The sequence below is a fragment of the Mustela nivalis genome, assembly GCF_964662115.1.
Source record: "Mustela nivalis genome assembly, chromosome: 3".
NCBI lineage: Eukaryota > Metazoa > Chordata > Mammalia > Carnivora > Mustelidae > Mustela > Mustela nivalis.
The window spans coordinates 79,757,525-79,766,900 of record NC_139022.1 but is presented as its reverse complement, the minus strand read 5'-3'; the positions used below and the strand labels follow the sequence as shown (position 1 = coordinate 79,766,900).

The 9,376-nt window shown below is 38.0% G+C and overlaps 1 long non-coding RNA gene across 1 annotated transcript; it reads left to right on the top strand.

Moving 5' to 3' along the window:
- Positions 1-315: 315 nt before the first annotated feature.
- Positions 316-4,931, top strand: LOC309860983. Its single transcript, XR_014309708.1, has 3 exons — positions 316-447; positions 3,562-3,622; positions 4,682-4,931. It is a non-coding gene; the product is annotated as an uncharacterized lncRNA (long non-coding RNA).
- Positions 4,932-9,376: the final 4,445 nt, after the last annotated feature.

Here is a 9,376-nt window from a genome sequence, read left to right as displayed (position 1 = left end):
TATTTTAAATACAACTCTTATTTGTCAATTATATCTCAGTAAATCTGGCGGGGAGAGTCCTGTGTACTAAAGTGTAAGAAAAGTATGGATGACCCTCTTAAGACATGGCTTTTGAAGTTTTTTGTGTGTGTGTCTTTTCTTAGAAGCAGGTCATGGGACACAGATTCAGTAAGAGTAATTCATTTGGCTGGGGAAGGACACATGGGTAGTGAAGCATGCGGAGTGCTAACTATGCAGACAGCCACCGGTGCAGGCACCTGGAGTGTGGGCGGGCTGTGCGCGGGGCAGACAGTGGAGCGCACGCGCAGTCACCACAATCACCTTCCGGGTCCAAGTGCGGCGTTCGCGTCTGCACGCTCTGCGCGTGCCTGCGTGGAGGGCTTAGGCGGCCACAGAGAGCCCTCAGGTGAGGGAATGCAGTTCCAGGTGGAGTGGAAGTAAGACCTGGTAAGAGATAAACTGACACATGGTAGACAGTTTAAGACTGAGCAGAAATCAACAGGAAACCGGCAGTGCCGAATGGAAAGTAGTCAGGGGCACTTTGCCACAGACAAAAGCTGAGGAGAGACTTTCATAGAGAAAAGGCAGAAGCAAGGTAAGGAATGATTGATCAACTCTAGCTGAAAGTCTAGTTGGCTGTTTGTGATTGGTTGAACTTGGGTTTTAATTTTGTAACCTTCAGGCATTTACAAACTTAGATTTTGGTTTGCTTAGGAAGTCGGCCACAACTTTGAAGCTGCCTATTGCGTGGCTTCCTTGTGTAATTAATTTAACAAGTTTCTTGCCCTGAAGTGGCCATGGGGAGGGGGTAAAGGGGCGCCACCATCCGTGTCCACTCTAGCTGGAGGCCTTGACATGTGAGTGGCCTCTGTGATTTGTAGATTTGAATTTTGAGAACAAATTGGCAACCTAAAGAAAGAGGTAAACTGAGGAAAGCTCAAATTACCTGAAATTGAGTTTGTTCTGGAACAGCAGAGGAATTGCAATTTGGGAAGCAGGAATTGTAACCAGCTATAGGTGAATCCCTTGAGGGTTTGCAGGGATTTGTATCTATGGGCAAGAAGTGTAAAGAAGGGGGAGTCCAGCCAGTAAGCTCATTGGCTTGAAGATAGGGAGTGTTGGTGGTGGTTGTTGTTGTTGTTTTTAAGATTTTATTTATTTATTTGACACAAAGGGAGAGAGACCTCAAGCAGGGGGAGTGACACAGAGGGAGAGGGAGAAGCAGGCTCCCCACTGAGCACAGAGCACAATTCGGGGCTCCATTCCAGGCCCCAGAGCCAAAGGCAGGCACTTAACCACTTAACTGACTGAGGCACCCAGGTGCTCTGGGATCCAGAGAGATTCTTGATGGATGTTCAGTGAGATCTATAGATCTCATGGGAGGTACATTTGAGTCTTTTGTAAATCAGGCATTTATGGGGAAATAAGTCTCTCAGTTCTTCAGCTTTTGTTTTCCCAATGGTACATGCATGAGACTCTCCAATTCATATCCTCTAGCTCCATCTGAGTTTGAAATCCTTTCACAAAATCAAGAGATGGTTGTGAGTTTCCTTTAACTATATACCAATGTCTGAGAACATTAGTCTGTAATGTTTCTGGAGGAAAAACTCAATTCCTATTAAGTAGATCTACATTGCCTATCTTTACTGGTTGACTTCCCAACTAAGTTATCCAACAAATTGTCTAACTCAGCTTTCTAATTTTATAATAATTTAATTATTGCCAATTTGAATGTCTTCTGTTTTTTGAATAGTCAGCCTTGGTCAGAGGAGGGAGAGGTGATTGATTTTCTAGTGTCAGTTTACTCCACTGCCTGAGCTCAGACAGTTTTTAAAAATTACAAAGTAATGATTCTGAAAAATATTATGTCAAGCACTGCTAATTTATGAAAACTTTATACTGTCTTTGTAAGATGCTCAGCTGTGGGAGCAGTGAGTACAGATAAACAGCGATTCTGTAGGTTGTAGCAGAGAGCTCTTTTTATTGGCTAGCATCTTTTTTGTATGTGGTTCAGTTTCTCCTCAAATCCATTTCGCCCTCGAGGTATTTCTCTAATGGGGTCTCACACGTCCATATACCATTATGGGGTTGGCATATATATTAGTTTTATGTGTCGTCTTGACTGAGTCAAAGGATGCTGAGATTAAACATTACTTCTAAGTGTGTCTGTGAGGGTGTTTCTGGATGAGATTAGCATTTGAAGCAATACATCCAAGTGAAGTAGACTGCCCTCCCCAACATGGGTGGGCTTCATCCAATCCTTTAAGGGCCTGAATGGACCAAAAATCAGAAGAAAGGAGGGTTCATTCTTGTCTTGCCTTCTTGCTTGAGCCAGGACATTGGTTTTCTGGCTCCTGGACTGAGATTTACACTCTCAACTCCTGTGGTTCTTAGGTCTGTGAAGTTGGACTGAAACAACATATATGAACCTATATAGTATAATACATATAATATATAATATATATTATATATATAATATTCTAGTGGTTAATATATATTATATATATAATATCCTATATATATATATATTATAATGCATAATATATATATAATATCCTAGTGGTTCTCTTTCTCTGGAGAACCTTGACTGAGGCAGCATGTGACCAGTGCTGGGCCAATCTTAGTACACTATTTGGTTTAGCACACAGAAGTGGAAACATGATCCAGTCATGGTCAACCTGTGTGTGCATGTGTGTGAGTTTGTGTGTGAGAAAGAGAGAGAGAGAGAGAAAGAAAGAGAGAGAGGTGGGGGAGAGGAAATGGGAGAGAAAGAGGGAGGGAGGGAAGACGAAAGATTGATTATGGATATGGGGAGAATGAAATTCTCTTTCTGCCTCATTTGCTAATCTGATAATAAAAGATGAGGTGTGATGTGGTGACTGTCTTGACTCCCTTAAGTAGAAAGAGATTCTATGCAGAATGCAGCCAAGTAGAGACAAGTTGTGAAGACAGAAAGTCCTGAAGACTCTAGTCCCTAGATATAGCTGTGATTGAGTTTAACATCAAGGGTCTCTTGGGGCACCTGGGTTGCTCAGTGGATTAAGCCGCTGCCTTTGGCTCCGGTCATGATCTCAGTGTCCTGGGATCAAGCCCCACATCGGGCTCTCTGCTCAGCGGGGAGCCTGCTTCCCCTTCTCTCTCTGCCTGACTCTCTGCCTACTTCTGATCTCTCTCTCTCTCTGTCAAATAAATAAATAAAATCTTAAAAAAAAAAATCAAGGGCCTCTTTTTCTGTTAGCTAATTCCTCTTCCTCTTCAGTTTAGTTTAACTTAAATTTCTAGATTTCTAGCACCTGCAGTAGAAAAAGTTCCAATTAAAACACTACTCAGAACTGGTAAGAAATTGAGGATAAAAATGAGAAAATGTATCAGGAAACATTTTTGGGAAATTTTCTTGATGGTTAAAAATCTCCTTAAATATAATCAAAACTGATTTAATATCAACTAACAAGATGTGTTTTTAAACCAGAATATGTGTGAAATTTTGACAGAAGTTTTCAATGGCTCTTGCATTACAGCATCTCTAAGAAAAAAAGATAGATAATATTTGTTTACTTACAGAAAATTACTCCTGAATATTTTTATCTCCTGGCATCCTGTTCCAATGAGTTTGTGAAAGCTGGTAAGTAAATATATAGATATTTATAAGTCATATTAAAAATGATGTATTTTAGATATATTATATATTATATGTAATATAGTTATATATTTAGTTAATATGTATTAATAGATATTAAAAGTTATTTAATTAATATAATTATATTAATATAATAATATTATAATATAATATATTAATTAAATAATACAATTGGTTAATATATATTTAAAGTTATATATGTTAAAATTATATATATGTATATGTACATATGCATATACATATGTATATATACTTTTATATTTTTTGTTCCTATATGCAGCTTTATTTTCAGGGTTAGGGGATTAGGGTGTGAAGTAACTCCCAAACACAAAAAGCATTTCTCAATGTGCAGTATTTACACTCTCCAGTAAATCAAATAGTACTTGTAATTCCTTTGAGAAAGGAATTCCTTTCCTTGTAATTCCTTTGTCAGAAAGCCTTGAGGTTTCAGTTGATGTCTGGCTGTGGAAACCTTAAAGATTCCTTATAGGATGGTCAATCTTGTGGCAAATCCCTATTCTTTCCTAAGCACCAAGACCTCACACTGCCGCCAAGCAATGTTCTCAGCTGTAGTTGCCTTACCTTAAAAGAAACCCAGTTGTACAGCAAAAATGAATAAGAGGCTGAAGTCTCTTAGTGCCTAAGTTCAGAGTTGTGTGAGTTCTGCCATTAACATATCCATGGAAACACCTAGGTTATAAAAAAGCAAGGGGGATCACACAATGATTGTGACAAATCATCTGTTCTCAAACTTTGTTTTCAGGATCACTTATACTCTTAAAAATTATGGAAAAACTCAAAAAGCTTTTTTCATTTGTATTCATAGTATTAGAAGTTAGATTTTAAAAAAATGTAAGTATTGGGAGGCTTACAAGCACATGGTACAGGATATGAGTTTCCAGTATCTTAAGTTATATTGAAAGATTGGAGTTTGTAATTGGCAGCACTTACTGTGTTCTTTTCCTTAAAGTAATTAGAATGTGAAGTGAAAATGTCCACCAAGACACAAATCCAAATAACCATAGTTTGCCTCTGTTTTTTCAGGACAACATGGTGTTCTATCAAGAAAATGTCTATGAGGGATGCCTGGGTGGCTCAGTTGGTTAAGCAGCTGCCTTCGGCTCAGGTCATGATCCCAGCGTCCTGGGATCAAGTCCTACATCGGGCTCCTTGCTCGGCAGGGAGCCTGCTTCTCCCTCTGTCTCTGCCTGCCACTCTGTCTGCCTGTGCTCGCTCTCGCTCCCTCTCTCTCTCTGACAAATAAATAAAATCTTAAAAAAAAACAAAAAGAAAATGTCTATGAGACATTCAACAATAGAGAACAAACAGGGTAGATGGAGGGAGCTAGTTGGGGGATGGTCTAAATGGGTGATGGGTGGGTAATTGTTAGGATAAGCACAAGGAGTTAGAGGTAAGTGAAGAGACTAAATTCTACTGAAACAAATATTACACTCAATGTTAACTAATTAGAATTTAAATAAAAATCTAAATAAACAACAAAAAAGAAAAAAGTATCTAGGTTAGTTCACAACTTAAATACACATGTTGTTTTTCTTTTTTTTTTTTTTTTTTAAAGATTTTATTTATTTATTTGACAGAGAGAGATCACAAGCAGGCAGAGAGGCAGACAGGGAGAGAGGAGGAAGCAGGCTTCCTGCTGAGCAGAGAGCCCGATGTGGGACTCGATCCCAGGACCCTGAGACCATGACCTGAGCCGAAGGCAGCGGCTTAACCCACTGAGCCACTCAGGCGCCCATGTTGTTTTTCTTGAACCAGCCATTGTGCTTTGTTATAGAGCAGATGTGCTTTATGAGAACTTCTCATTTCCTAACAGAATAGTAAAATGGAGCGTACTCAAGGGTTGAGAACTAACAACTTGTGGTGTTTTATCAAGGGCATTCTTAAATGAAACTGGCTTTTTTTTCTTAATTGCAAGCACATGGCAATGAAGAATAATACAGTGACTACTAGAATAGTTTGTTGCCACTGCTTTAATGGGTGCTAAGATGCCAGCAGTTTTCCCCATTGAGTATGAATGTTTGCTGCAGGTTTTTCATATATGGCCTTTATTATGTTGAAGTGTGTTCCATCTAATCCTAATTTGTTGAGGGCTTTTATCATGAATGGGTGTTGTACTTGGTCAAATGCTTTTTCTGCATGTATGAAATGATCATATGGTTTCTATCTTTATTGATGTGATGTATCACATTGATTGATTTGCAAACATTGAATTACTGTTGCAAGCCAGGAATAAATTCTTCTTGATCACAGTGAATGATTTTTAAAAAATGTATTGTTGGATTTGGCTTACTAGTATTTTGCTGAGGATTTTTACATCTATCCTTAGAGATATTGGCCCGTAGTTCTCTTTTTTTGTGTGTGTGTGTTGTCTTTATCCTGTTTTGATATCAGGATGATACTGGCCTCATGCAATGAATTTGGAAGTTTTCCTTTGAAGCAAAGTCTTAAAGGAGTCAGGGAGTTAGCCATGTCGTTATCTGGTAGAGGAGCATTTCAAACAAGGGAACAGCTGTGTAAAGGTGGGAGTATGCTTAACATGGTCAAAATAGAACAAGGAAGCCAGTAAAGAGGGAGTGGAGGTGTTGAATGGTAAAGTTTGAGGTATATTGTCAGAGAAGGGAGGGAGGGAGCAGATCATGTCATGTAAAGAAATGACAACTACTGGAGAAGTTGTAGCAGAAGAGGGACTTGATTTCTCTTGTGCTTTAAAAAGATCATTTTTCTGGGGCACCTGGTGGCTCAGTGGGTTGAGCTGCTGCCTTTGGCTCGGGTCATGATCTCAGGGTCCTGGGATCGAGTCCTGCATTGGGCTCTCTGCTCAGCAGGGAGCCTGCTTCCCTCTCTCTCTCTCTCTCTGCCTACTTGTGATCTCTCTCTGTCAAATAAATAAAATCTTTAAAAAAAAAAAGATCATTTTTCTTATTGTACTAAGGATAGACTATACAGGACAAGGAAAGAAAATGGAGATTAATTCAGAGACTTGTACCATAAACTGATGAAAGATAACAGTGTTGGGCCAGGTGTGGAATAGGCAAGAAGGGGGAGTCAGTAGAACTTGGTTTTGATATGTAGTATAAGAGAGACATCAAAGGTAACTGCAAAATTTTTGGTTTGAGTAACTGAAAACATAGTATATCTCATATACAAAAATTAACCAAAATTTACCATAGATCCATGTATAAAATTACAAAGCTTTTAGGAAAAAACACAAAAGAAAATCCCTTCATGACCCCTGGATAGGTAAAAATTTCTTAAACGTGACATCAAAAACATGATTCATAAAATAAAAGTTCTATACATTGGACTTCATCAGAATTAAAAATTTTGTTCTATAAAAGGCAACATTCAGAAAATGAAAATAGGGATCCCTGGGTGGCTCAGTTGGTTAAGTGTCTACCTTCAGCTCAAGTCATGATCCCAGGGTTCCGGGATGGAGCCCTGCATCTGGCTCCCTGCTCAGAGGGAAGCCTGCTTCTCCCTCTGCCTGCCACTCCCTGCTCGTGTTCTCTCTCTCTCTCTCTCTTTGTGTGTCAAATAAATAAATAAAATCATTTTTATAAAATGAAAACAAAGTGACAGTATGTGGTAAATTATTTGCTAATTACATATCCCAAAAGGATACACACACACATACACACTCTTTAAACTCAACAGGAAGAAAACAAACAAGTTTGAAAATGCGAAAAAGATTTGAAGAGATACTCCCACAAAAAATGCCCAATAAGCACATGGAAGGATGCTAAACATCATTAGCCATTAGGGAAATGCAAATTAAAGCTGCTATGAGATGCTACAGTATATTATTAGATGGCCTAAAATTAAAAATATAGGCAATAGCAAGTGCTCATAAGGATATGAAGAACTGAGTCTCATACATCGTTGGCAGGAATGGAAAATGGCATGGCTACTCTGGAAAAAATTTGGCAGTTTCTTTCATTCTTTCTTTTTTTTGTTTTTTATTTAAATTCAATTAATAAATATATAGTGTTTTATTAATTTCAGAGGTAGAGGTCAGTGATTCATCAGTCATATGTAACACCTAGGGATCACTACATCACATGCCCTCTGTAATTCTGTAATGTCCATCACCCAGTTACCCCATTCCCCCAACCCACCTCCCCTCCAGCAATCCTCAGGTTATTTCCTATAATCAAAAGTCTCTTTTGGTTTGTTTCCTTCTCTGATTTTGTGTTACTTTATTTTTCCCCCCTTTCCCTATGATCCTGTTTTGATGTTTAAATCCACATATGAGTGAAATCATATGATAATTGTCTTTCTCTGATTGACTTATTTTGCTTAGCATAATACCCTCTAACTCCATCCATGTCATTGCAAATGGTAAGATTTCATTTGTCAATAGCTGAGTAGTATTCCATTATATGGGTATGTGTGTATATATATACATATATACATACATTCATACCACATCTTCTTAATCCATTCATTTGTTGGTGAACATCTGGGGTCTTTCCATAGTTTGGCTATTGTGGACATTGCCATGCACACACACACACACACACACACACACTGTGCAGGTAACAGTTTGGTAGTTTCTTATAAAGTTAATTATCCACTTACCATATAACCTAGTAATCCCACACCTAGATATTTATCCTAGAGAAGTGAAAATTTATATTTAATGAAAACCTGTATATGAATATCCATAATTTTATTTGTAATAGGCAAAAATTGGAAATAATCCAAGTGTTCTTCAACAAGTGAGTGGATAAACAAACTATAGTATTTCTAAAAAAATGAGTATTGCTCAGCAAAAGGGAAAAAAGAAGAGAACTAAATACAATAACTTGGATGAATGATGTCAAGGATATTATAGTAAGTTAAGTGAAAATAGCCCATCTCAAAAGGTTACATACCATACAATTCTAGTTATGTAACATTCTTGATATGGTAAAATTATAGCAATGGGGAACAAATCTATGGTTTCTAGGGGTTAGGCCTGGAGTAAGGAGGATATGACTATTAATGGGTAGCAAAAGGGAGTTTTTCTGCTGTAATGGAAAAACTCTGTATACATTGTATCTATTGCTGGTTACAAAAATCTAAACATGTGATAACATTTCACAAAACTATATACCAAAGTCAAAAAAGAGCACATGTACAGGCACCTGGGTGGCTCAGTTAGTTAAGTGATCGACTCTTGGTTTTGGTTCAGGTCATGATCTTGGGGTCATGGGATTGAACCGCATGCCAGGCTCTGTGCTCAGAGAAGTCGGCTTGAAATACTCTTTCTCCCTCTGCCTCCCCCCCACCCCAAATAAATACATGAATAGATCTTTTTTAAAAAGTGCATGTTAAACCTAATGAAATCCAAGTAAGGTCTGTATTTAGTTAATAGTATTGCACGATCCTAATTCCCTGATTGTTATAATTGTACTATGTTTATGCAAGAGTTTCTTTTGTGGGAAAAGCTGGGAAAGGGTTCTCAGAAACTCTACACTATTTTTGCAAATTCTCTGTGAGCCTAAAATTACTTCAAAATGAAAAGAAAAAAGATAGCATTTCCATTAACTGGAATGAAAGAGGCTGTATTTAGAGCAGAATTTAGAGGAGATGAGTTCAGTTTTGGATATCCTAAATTGAAGATGTCTATTTTATATGCTTATGTACAAGTCTAGAATTTGGGAGAGGAATCTGAATGAAATATACCTTTGGGAAATGATATTTAAGGCTGGGAGATTGGATAAGCTCATCTAGGGC